The sequence below is a fragment of the Polypterus senegalus genome, chromosome 3 (assembly GCF_016835505.1).
Source record: "Polypterus senegalus isolate Bchr_013 chromosome 3, ASM1683550v1, whole genome shotgun sequence".
Classification (NCBI taxonomy): Eukaryota; Metazoa; Chordata; class Cladistia; order Polypteriformes; family Polypteridae; genus Polypterus; species Polypterus senegalus.
In genome coordinates this window covers 148,796,238-148,808,720 of record NC_053156.1, presented here as the reverse complement: position 1 = coordinate 148,808,720, position 12,483 = coordinate 148,796,238, and positions in this window count along the sequence as shown.

Here is a 12,483-nt window from a genome sequence, read left to right as displayed (position 1 = left end):
GCTCTCTCTCTCTCTCTGACATTCTCTGCTCCTGATGGTGCTCCTTTGAAGAGAAGATATGTTTGCATTCTTTTAATTATGAGAAAGAACTGTCATCTCTGTCTTGTCATGGAGCACAGTTTAAACTTTTGACTAAAGGGTGTTATTTCATGTCTAGAGGGCTCTAATAATGTTAACAGTGTGGGAGAGTTTATAAGGGCTTAAAATATATAAAAATAACCATACAAACATATGGTTTCTACTGTGGATTTCACCTATCGCAGGGGGTTCTGGAACGCAACCCCCGCGATCGAGGAGGGATTAGTGTATTGTGTTTTTTACTATATGTTTACTAAGCTGCTGTCCTAACTTTTCTTAAAATGTTTTGGTGACACTTTCGTTTAGATCCTACAAAAATTCATCTATTGCTAATTTTCTTTTTTTAGCAATACCTTAGTAATGGATTAATTTCATGTTAGTAACACAACAAAGCATCAAAGTTGTTTTTAAACTCTGCAATGTAGCCTACTAAAGTAACTTCACTTTGGAGTTGTCAGAAGTGGCTTAAGTGAGACATATTTCTCTTGATATTGTATAACACCTGGGAATCCTTCATGTTTATAAGTAATTTTAATGGCATTTCAAAAGCTATTAATTTGCCACACTTCACAGAGACTCATAACCACATTACTGATTCTTTATAAGTGTAATTCAAACCAAAAGGAGCCTTTTTGAAGGTTTTACCCCCAAAACAACAGACACTCAAATAAGAAGAGCTACTGCCATACCCAGAGACAACATTCTGGAATATAAAAACAAAGACAACAAGAACCACATCCCCCTTGTTGTCACCTACAACCCACATCTTGAAGCACTTCGAAAAATTATAAAAGAACTTATGCCAATGCTAAACAATGAGCAAACACTGAAAAATGTATATACTGAACCACCCCTCCTGGCATACATACAAGCACCAAATCTGCAGCAACTAATTGTCTGAAGCTCCCTAAGTCAACCAACAAAAAATGGCACATCTCCTTGCCTACAGAAAAGATGTAAAATATGTGCTCACATTTATAATACAGACCGTATAAATATACCACACTGCCGACTAGAACATCACATAAAGGGATAATTTTCCTGCAGATCATCTAATATGGTCTACCTAATTCTCTGCACGAAATGTACTGACACTGCACTCTACATGGGAACACTTGGACAAACAGTCAGCCAGAGAATGAATTTACACTGGTTCCACATTAAATGTGGCAACACAGCCGTGGACACCGTGAGAGGGACTTTAAAGTCACAGTACTTAGGGACAACTTCAGAGCACAGCAAGAGAGAAAATAATGGGAAGTCAAACTCATGCTAAAATTTAATACATTACAACATAGTTTGAACAGAGACAAGAGTTTTATGGCTAGGTATGAGGATTCTTTGCATCTCTCAGACTGACACAGACAACCATGACTACAGATCCGCATTGTATGTAAAAACTCTGTTGGACAGTTAAAAGACTTTGTTGGACAGTTATCTTATCCAAAGATCTTGACCATACATTGTTCTGTCTTGTTAAATCTACCTTAGCCTGAAGGGGTCTATTAATTTTTTAATTTAAGATTTCTCACTTAAAGATTTAACAATGTTGTTTGTATATAAACACAAGGAACTCCAGTTTCTGTATTACATCTTGCCTGAAGAAGGGGCCTGAGTTGCCTCGAAAGCTTGCATATTGTAATCTTTTTAGTTAGCTAATAAAAGGTGTAATTTTGCTTGACTTTTCACTACATTCATAATAGCTACACGGTTCAACGCCCTAGTACTAAAGGCTTTGTTAAGTCATAGATGCATTTTTGCAGTACCTAAACTAAAGTGTTCTCAATATATTTTGGAAAAGGAATGTTACGTTGGCAGTATACAGTAGGACAGCAATGGTTAGGGCTGCTGCCTCCAGCCCTAGGATCACATCCTGGCTTGAATACTGCCTGTGTAGAGTTTAAATGCCCATCTGCATGTCTGTGTGAGTTTTCCCAGTGGGTGGTCCAGTTTTCCTGACATTACTCCAAAGATCTCTCTGTTAGGTTAATTGATGATTCTAAATTAACTGGTACTGTCTTCCCTGATGATGAACTGGAAAAGTGTGATACAAAGATGATGGGTAGATAGATAGGTGAAACATTAAGTTCGTTTATGTCATATCATTAATGCTCTATGTTTTAAATCTTAATATAGGGCACAGATTAGAAGCTGATCATGGCAAACATCCATCCATCCATCCATTTTCCAACCCACTGAATCCGAACACAGGGTCACAGGGGTTGGCTATACCTTAAGGTAGACAATAAAAATATTACATTTTTTTAACAGAAAATATTCATCACTTTCCAATAAATTATTCTGAATTCAAAAATAGCTTCACTGAATGTGATCTGCATATTGGATTCATGACACCATTCCTTATGGATTGGCTAAGCTTGCATGCCTAGATCAAGAATCCCATAGGAAAGGAAGTGGCCACAGTTACAGAAAAGATTACATTTAATGCTACAATGATAATAGTTTAGGAGTTAAGATATGTCAGTCCACCCACGTATTAATTTTGTGAACCTGCTTTCTCCATTATCAGAACATCAGGTGTAAGACAAGATACAAGTCTGCATGGGCATATGCAGTGTATCAATATACACACCAAAATTACTTGAAATTGTGCATCTTTTGAATGAGAAACATCGGTTGTATACATAAAGATAAATTTGTTAACACCTCACATGTCCCAGAAACTGTGAGGTAGCAGCACTAAAACAAGTCAAGCTCTTAGCTCAACAAATCCACAGGCAAGAAGTTCGCAATGCAATCTCAGCAATCACCTACATGAACGGAGATAAAATCATTGACCATAAAAATATAATGCACACATTCAGAGACTACTATAAATCCTCATATTCTACTGAGTTTAAAGAAGACAACACACAATCTAATGCATTTCTAGATACATTACAGATACCACAAATATATACTTTTAGTGCAGAGGAACTGGATAAACCTTTGGCGCTGTCAGAATTACTAGATGCTATAAAGTCACTTCAAAGCGGGATGGAAGCAGGCCTTGATTGCTACCCTGTAGTATTTTATAAGAAATTCTCCACTCAGCTATCTCCCCTCTTATTAGCAATATTTACACAAGCTAGAGACAATCAAATTCTACTTCAAACTTTTTGCCAAGCATTAATCATCGTCTTTCCTAAACAAAATAAGGACTTATTACAATGTGTATCATACAGACCAATTTCACTTCTGAATAATGATGTTAAGATGCTCTCCAAAGTCCTAGCTAGAAGGATGGAGAAAGTGTTGCCTTCAGCAATATCACAAGATCAAACTGGATTTATTAAAGGCCAACACTTAGCTTCCAATCTTCGAAGCCTGTTTAATGTAATATATTTACCAGCAAAGTCAAACACCCCAGAGATATTATCATTGGATGCAGAAAAAGCATTCAACATTATTGAATGGAACTACCTTTTTTACCACATTAGAGAAATTTGGGTTTGGCCCGAACATTTCTGCATGGATCAAACTACTGTATACCAATCCAGAAGCTTCAGTTTTGTATTAACAGCATTTGTTCAGAATACTTTAAACTAGAATGTGGTACCAGACAAGGATGCCCTTTGTCACCACTGCTATTTGCAATCGCCATTGAACCACTGGCAGTTCACTGTCAAAATGCTTATCAGATAAAGGGGATTATCAGAGAAGGACTTGAACAGAAAATTTCTCTATATGCAGATGATATGGTACTGTATATATCAGACCCACAAAATACTGTGCCTGCAGTCTTAACAGCACTTACAGAATTTCAAAAGATCTCTGGTCTCAGAATTAATTTGAATAAAAGTGTGCTCTTTCCAGTGAATTCTCAAGCATGCAATATCAGATTGAACACCCACCCTTTTATCATTGCAGATCAGTTTAAATACGTAGAGGTAAATATCACAAGTAAACATAAAGCTCTTTATCAACAAAATTTCGCCGTCTGTATGGAAAAAATTAAGCAAGATTTGCATAGATGGTCAACCCTTCATCTCACTCTAGCTGAAAGATTAATATCCTTCCTAATTTTCTCATTTTATTTCAAAACATTCCAATGTACATCAGTAAATCATTTTTTAAGCAATTAGATTCAACCATAACCTCATTTATTTGGAACTCAAAACATCCACGTATCCAAAGAGCGACCCTACAAAGACCTAAGGCAGAAGGTGGCATGGCTCTACCTAACTTTCAGTTTTATTACTGGGCAGCAAACATACAAGCTATAAAAACCTAGACACAAATAGATGAACATGCACAGGCTTGGTCAGCAGTAGAAAAAAAATCCTGCAGTACTTCTTTATATTCCCTGCTTTGTGTCCCAATGAATGCAAGTTATCGCCAATATACTAATAACCCAATTGTGCTTCACTCACTCAGAATATGGAACCAATGTAGAAAGAATTTTAAGATGGAGAATCTTTTATCTGTGGCACCTCTGCATGAGAACCACCTTTTTCAACCCTCGCAAACATATGCAGTTTTTAATATCTGGAGAACATTTGGGATTAAATTGCTTAGAGATCTTTATATAGACAACATGTTTGCATCCTATGAACAATTACATTCCAAATTTAACTTTCCAGCAACACAATTCTTTCACTGTCTTCAAATTAGAAACTTTGTTAAACAGAACCTGCCCGATTTCCCTCATCTCGCAACTTCCTCTATGCTGGAAAAATATTGCTCAGTTTCGAGGGCTCAGACAGCATTTCTGCAATATATAAAATGATTTTACAGTCCCTCCCTTTCAAAGATCCAAGAGGACAATGGGAAAAAGATCTATCACTCAACATATCAGAAAAGGAGTGGAGCAGAGAATTCACTCAAGCTTCATATGCACAAAGCATACAATTATTCAACTCAAATTATATATCGAGCACATCTGTCTCGCTTAAGACTGTCCAAAATGTTTCCTGGGCAAGATCCAACCTGTGAACGCTGCAATCAAGTCCCAGCCTCACTGGGTCACATGTTTTGGGCCTACACCAAATTAACATCATTCTGGACAAAAATGTTTAAGTGCCTTTCAGGCAGCCTTGGTATCACAATCCCTCCTAACCCATTAACAGCTGTGTTTGGTGTTCTTCCAGATGGGCTTAAAGTGGAGAAGGACAAACAAACTGTGATTGCCTTTACTACACTATTGGCACGCAGACTTATTTTGCTAAACTGGAAGAATCCTAACTCTCCTCTTTTAAGTCAGTGGTAACAGATGTTTTATACTATTTGAAATTGGAAAAAATCTAATTCTTAGAGGATCTGTGCTGAACCTTTTCAAATCCTGCAGGATCTAATCAATAATATTTTAGAATAAGCTTTTAAAGCACTGAGGAAATAGATTCTCTTCCCATTTCTTTTTTTTCTTCTCCATTTATCTTTATCCACCTATTAAACTCATCAATTTATGTATTCTTACAAGCTTTAAGTTTTACTCCGTTGGCCATGTTCTCTTTCTCAGGGTGGGGGTTGATTTGCTTTCAATCCTATCTTTTGTAAAAATTAATCTATCTGTATGGAATGATTACAATAAAATCAATAAAATTTAAAAAAATAGAATAAAAAAATAAAACAATGCACCACACCACCTGCATTGACAGACAGATTTAAAGGCTGTTCGGTGAGCCCAGGTCACTTGGAGATGTCTTTTATGGCTTAATAAGTAAAAGTTTTGTAATGGCACACATTATTCAAATGACTTTTCATGTAAATATTTTGGGGCTTTTCTGATAATGACATGGAAATTAAGAATAGGGACTGGCACTCAGAAGAGACAGTCAAAAATATGCTCTCTCTCTATATATACAGTATATGCTGTATATATATATATATATATATATACACTAGGGGGTTTGCCCCCACTCGCTTCGTTCGCCTACCCCACAACCTCCACCCCCGGGGGCGCGCTTCACACTAGCCCCTTCGCGTCTCTGCTGCTCACATTGTGAAGGAGGGGGCTGAAAGCACGCTAAGGAAAGGCGGACGGATTAGCTGCTTGGTATATGCTAGCTGCTACCAAGCTTCGTGATCTGCATGTTGCGCTGTGCGTCGATCATTTAAAAGCCTGCACAGCAGCTGCTGCTGCCCTGCTGCGTGATGTGCATGTTGCGCTGCGCGTTGATAATTTAAAAGCCTGTATAGCAGCTGTCCTTTTGTCTCACTTCCTTGTCTTGTGGGACGTTAAAGTGTCTTCGAGAAATTGTTTGTAAGTAGGGCATGGCGTGCAAGAAGTCTTGTGGGACTTCAAAGTGTCTCCCCGAGATGATCACGTCTTGACCCAAATTTTTTTTATATAATAGATTGATATATATATACAGGTATATATTATGGGAAGGTGGTCGGGCTTCCTCCTCCTAACCTTCTCGAATGAGATTGAGAAGTCCCCTGGGTTGTCAACTAATCCGTCTGTCTGGGAGTGGTACACAGACATTCTGAGGTGGCAGATCTTGAAGGTCCGTAACATGAACAGCATGATCCATGAGGATTTGTTTGGGGATGCCCACTAATGAGAAGACCAGGGCTCTTGACTCAGCTTGGATGTAACCTTGGATGTAACCACCATAAGGGGTATGGCCTCTGGATATCGGGTTGTGTAATCAACCATAACTAGGATGTATTTATGTCCCCTTGCCGAGGCTTCAAGGGGCCCTACAATGCCCATGCCTAATCTCTCAAATGGAATATCAATTATAGGCAGGGTAACTAGAGTGGCGTGATCCTTCCTGAGAATTTGCGTGAGCTCACATTCTAGGCAGGATCAGCAAAACAGCCGCACCTCCTTGTGCATGCCTGGCCAGTAAAAGCATGCAATTACACGGTGTAGGGTTTTTCAGGGCCTAAATGCCCCCCTGCCAACAGGTGAGCATGAGCCAGATCACATATTTCCCATTGAAACGGATGGGAAACAAGGAGTTGGCTGCATATCCTGTCTGGGCTTTCAGTCATCCAATATAATAGATCATTCTCAAGAACAAAGTGAGGCATGGCAGGTGTGGAATTTTTGGTGGGCTGTCCATTAATGGCCACGACTGCATTTCTGCCATGCTTTTCTGAGTCGTCGTTCCATTGCTCATGCCTAAAAGACGAGGGCAGTTGTTATAATTGTATAGGTAGGTTCAGCAGATTAGCAAGGAGGCCTTCAGTTGAGACAGCAGAGTTTGGAGATGTAGTGTGTGGGTTATCCTCGCCGTCCAGTGCCTCTTCAGCCGGCTTCAGATCTGCAAGGTCGTACTCAGTAGTCATTCTCTTACTTGCTCTCTTGCATGGCTGGGACTCCTCCTCGGACGAGTGGTTATCGTCCATATCCAGGGTTAAGGAACCAATAAGACACGGCATGGTCCAATCAGAGTTACTCTGGGACCAGTCCCTCCCTATTATCAGTGCGTACAGAGGCTTGAGAATCACTACCACCCACATCCAAGCCAATTGTCCTCAGACCAGTAACCAACAGATTAAGGTGGGGTACTCCTTAGCCTCAATGCGAATACATCTGAGACTGGTCCTTTTGCGATTCTACTGTCCTCGCCAGACACAGCGAGCAGCAATGATGGTTACATTACTGCCGGTATCATAGAGAGCCTGGACTAGGTGCCCGTTCAGCCTGGCCATGTCTGTGAAAGGAAGAACAAGAGGGTTAGATGCGACCGCATACCAATACCTGCCTGCCTCAGCCCAAGCACAGTCCATCAGGTCATCTCACTGTGTGTCCTGGCTCACCGCAGTGGTAGCAATGAAGTGGAATGGGGGATCATTCCCTCTTCCAGGATAGGGTTTCTGTGTCTCGCACTGGAATCTTGCTCTGGTTATTCCAGCTGGAGCGGGTATGGTGCCTTTCATCAGGGACTTCAGTCTAACTGGCAGATCTGTGGCACTCAATAATCTCTGCCAAGGTTTCCATGTCAGCCCACAGTAGTCACTCAGGGCAAATCAGGTTTTCCAGGCGAGTACGAGGAAGTTTGCCAAGATCATCTCTACAATCTGCTTTGGCATATTTTCACTCGGGCATAGCCAATGGGTCATTCTTCCCAACAAGTCGAAGGTTTGGGTCCAGGCAGGTTGCTCCGGGTTGAATCTCCACTCCCAACAGCACTGGGCCAGGCAACTATGGGTTAGTCCGTAGCGGGCAAGTATTTCCCTTTTTTAAGATGGGATAATCTGAGGCTGATTCTTCTTCCAGATCATAATACACACGTTGCATCTCGCCCCTAGGTAAGGTGCCAGTATGTGACTCCAGTCGTGGTGCAGCCAATGCTGTCGGTTGGCTGTCCACTCACATATGGTCAAACATGCCTCAACATCTTCCCAAGGTCTCATGGGGACTAGTAGTTGGGTGGGACCTTGTCCTCTTGTGTGATGTGCCCTGTCCTGTTATACACGATGTCCATTAACTCCACCTGGTGGGCTTACAGCTGAGCGAGCTGATCAGCCACCTGCTATACCAGTTCGGTGAGGCCTATCGGCTCAGCCATCAAAAAAGCCCAACAAATCCTGCCGACTACACCACCTGTGGTCGGGCGGTGGAAAGACAGACTGGAATCAGTGAAAAGTTTGGGATGCCAACCAGGCTGACCCTTTTATTCATCATGACACGAAATGAACAAAAAATATAAGCAAAGAAAAATGCACCAATGTGCTGCTCACCAGTCAGGGGTTCCTCCTTCTTTGGAGTTTTAATCTGATGCTCCGCCGTGCAACTTATTCAGTTCTTCCAGCAAAAGACACCTCATTTTAGGCTGCGCATCTTTTATGGCAAAACTTCTGTAAGGGGCAGGGCTGAGTGCTCTTACTGGACGGTTTCTCAGAGCTGTGAGGAAAGAAGAAAAATAGGACAAAGTCAGTGGTAACCTTCCCTTATCTCAGCAGGTTATTAAATATCTTCCCCAGCCCTCGGAGGAGTCCTCCAATGCCCATGTGTGAGAATACATAAAGAAAAAGAGAGAGAGAGAGATGCAGTGCATATACAGTCATATGAAGAAGAACCCCTCTTAATTCTTTGGATTTTTGTTTATCATTGGCTGAGCTTTCAAAGTAACAACTTCCTTTAAATATATGACATGCCTTATGGAAACAGCAGTATTTCAGCAGTGACATTAAGTTTATTGGATTAACATAAAATATACAATATGCATCATAAAAAAAATTAGACAGGTGCATAAATTTGTGCACCCCAACAGAGATTTTACATCAATACTTAGTTGAGCCTCCTTTTGCAAATATAACAGCCTCTAGATGCCTCCTATAGCTTTTGATAAGTATCTGGATTCTGGATGGAGGTATTTTTGACCATTCTTCCAAACAAAATCTCTCCAGTTCAGTTAAATTTGATGGCTGCGGAGATTGGACAGCCTGCTTCAAATCATCCCATAGAGTTTCGATTCAAGTCAGGGGACTGTGTCGGCCATTCCAGAACATTGTACTTCTCCCTCTGCATTAATGCCTTTGTCGATTTCGAACTGTGTTTTGGGTCATTGTCTTGTTGGAATGTCCAACCACTGCGTAACTTCAACTTTGTGACTGATGATTGAATATTATCCTGAAGAATTTGTTGATACTGGGTTGAATTCATCCGACCCTTGACTTTAACAAGGCCCCCAGTCCCTGAACTAGCCACACAGCCCCACAGCATGATGGAATCTCCACCAAATTTGACAGTAGATAGCAGGTGTTTTTCTTTGAATGTGGTGTTCTTCTTCCACATGCACAGTGCATTTTCTTATGACCAAATAACTCAATTTTTGTCTCATCAGTCCAAAGCACTTTGTTCCAAAATGAATCTGGCTTGTATAAATGAGCATTTGCATACAACAAGCGACTCTGTTTGTGGTGTGAGTACAGAAAGGGCTTCTTTCTCATCATCCTGCCATACAGATTGTATTTGTGCAAATTGCGTTGAATTGTAGAACGATATACAGATACACCATCTGCATTAAGATGTTCTTACAGGTCTTTGGAGGTGATCTGTGTGTTGTCTGTAACCATTCTCAATCCTGCGCATATGCCACTGCTGTATTTTTCTTGGCCTGCCAGACCTGGGTTTAACAGCAACTGTGCCTGTGGCCTTCCATTTCCTGATTACATTCCTTACAGTTGAAACTGACAGTTTAAACCTCTGAGATAGCCTTCTGTAGCTTTCCCCTAAACCATGATACTGAACAATCTTTGTTTTCAGATCTTTTGAGAGTTGCTTTGAGTATCCCATGTTGTCACTCTCCAGAGGAGAGTCAAAGGGAAGTACAACTTGCAATTGACCACCTTAAATACCTTTTCTCATGATTAAACACACTTGGCTATGAAGTTCAAGGCTTAACGAGCTGATCCAACCAATTTGGTGTTGCAAGTAATCAGTATTGAGCAGTTACATGTATTCAAATCAGCAAAATTACAAGGATACCCAAATTTTTGCACAGCCAGTTTTTCACATTTGATTTAATTTCATACAACTAAATACTGCTTCACATAAACATCCCTGTACTCAGATGTTCCTAGGAAATGAAAGACATACCACTTTTATCTTTTTTTTTTGAAAATAGAGTAAATTATTATGCAGGCTGAGAGGGGTTTCCAAACTTTTTCATATGACTGTACACATATATGTATATATAGCAACCTCCATGAGGCACACAGCTCCCCAAACACCCGACATGACAGACACAGACACAAGTACAGCAACACACACGCTTATGTAGATGGGGAAATGCTTCCCAAAACGTTCCCCTCAGCAGCACAGTACAAAAGCACAATATACAGCACTTTTCTCTCTTCTCTGTCTGTATTTCCACCTCCACTCCTCCATTCAGCAAGCTTCATTTGCCTCTTCCTGATTGTGGCTCCCCAAGTAGTGATAGCTGGCTCCTTTTTTAGGGCACCGAGAAGTGCTCCAGGTATTTGGTGATCTTCTGGCAACATTTCCAGGTGGTTGGCTTTAATTCTTATTTATTATTTGCATGTTCTTCTTTTCAAGCCTGCATATGCTAGGTTCATGTCCATATGTCTGTTAATGACATTTTCATTAGATAGGCACCATTCAGCCAGTTCTCTGGCACTTCTAGTATTAGTCTTGAACTTTACTTGCACTGAGTCCTATTTAAATATGTGTCTGGTGGAATTTGTATGTGTGTGAATCAGAGACCGTGGGTCCTTTCATCTGACTGCATTGTGATGTTCCTGTATACATGTGGCAAGTGCTTTTGATGTTTGTCCCATGTATACAGCTGGACATGAATCACACGGTTTGCTGTAAACCATGTTCCATGTTTCTGCTACCAATTTTTTTAGCATCAAAAATGACTGTGTGCAGAGTGTTTGTAGGCTTGTGCGCTGCTTTGATGCCTGCTCTGGACAAGATACTTGATGTAACTTCTGATACCCTGTGATGATAAGGAAGTTTGTGCCAGGTGGAATGGGGGTCAGGTTAGAGTCGATTGCTTGCTGGGGTCTCTGGCATCTCCTGTGTAAGCATTGTCTGATAAATGTCTTTGGGTAGTGGTTTGGTATGAACATTTGGAAAAGGTAGCATCTTTCATTGTGTTTAGTCTCCTTGGTATTACAATGGGTGCAAACTCTTCTCAGCACAACTCTATTTATATGATGATGGTTGATTGCTAGCAAAGTGTAATATTTTGTCTGCATAACATTCCTTACAATAAACACTTTTAACCAGGGTGGCATTGTTACCTCTTTCAATTGATATGAGCAGGAAATTGAAGCATCAGTTTATTATTTTTTTCCATAGTAATCTGGGTCGCAGGGAATATTGCATTGATATGATTATGGAAATCATTCAGCTGGTCACTTTATAATATGACGAATAGAGCCACACTTTCAAATCACTGCATTACCAGTTCTGCTAAGAGTCCTGATAAAGGTGATCCCATTGGCTTGCCGTCTTTCTGTCTGTAGTATTTCCCATTAAAATACAAGTGAGTTTTCTGGTAAAGTGAAACTAGATGGATTATTTCTTTTGTGGCCAGCTTCATTCGTGTCGTTATGGTGGACTCGTTATTTCGCTTTGTTTGTAGAGTTTCTGTGGCCAGATGAATTGGAATCATAGTGTACAGCGACATGATATCAAAAGAGACCATGATCTCATCCTCAGCGATAAATACATTTTTCAGGTGCTGCTATGCCATCTTGGCGCTATTTACAGAATATTCTGAATCATATATTAAATGTGTGAGCATTTGAAAAAGTCTTTTAGATAAGTTATAAGTTATAAATTTTAGATGGGTGTTATGTATTTTTGGGAGGCCATAGAATTCAGGGCAGCTCGCATCATTGGGTTTCATTCCCTAATATTCCTGTGAGTTTAGATGGCTATTTTTCCAGGGCTTATTCAGAGTGGTGTTGACTCTGTTAAAGGAGGTTTTAGTTGGGTCACTGGTTAGTTATTCATAAGTGGTGGTGTCAGCG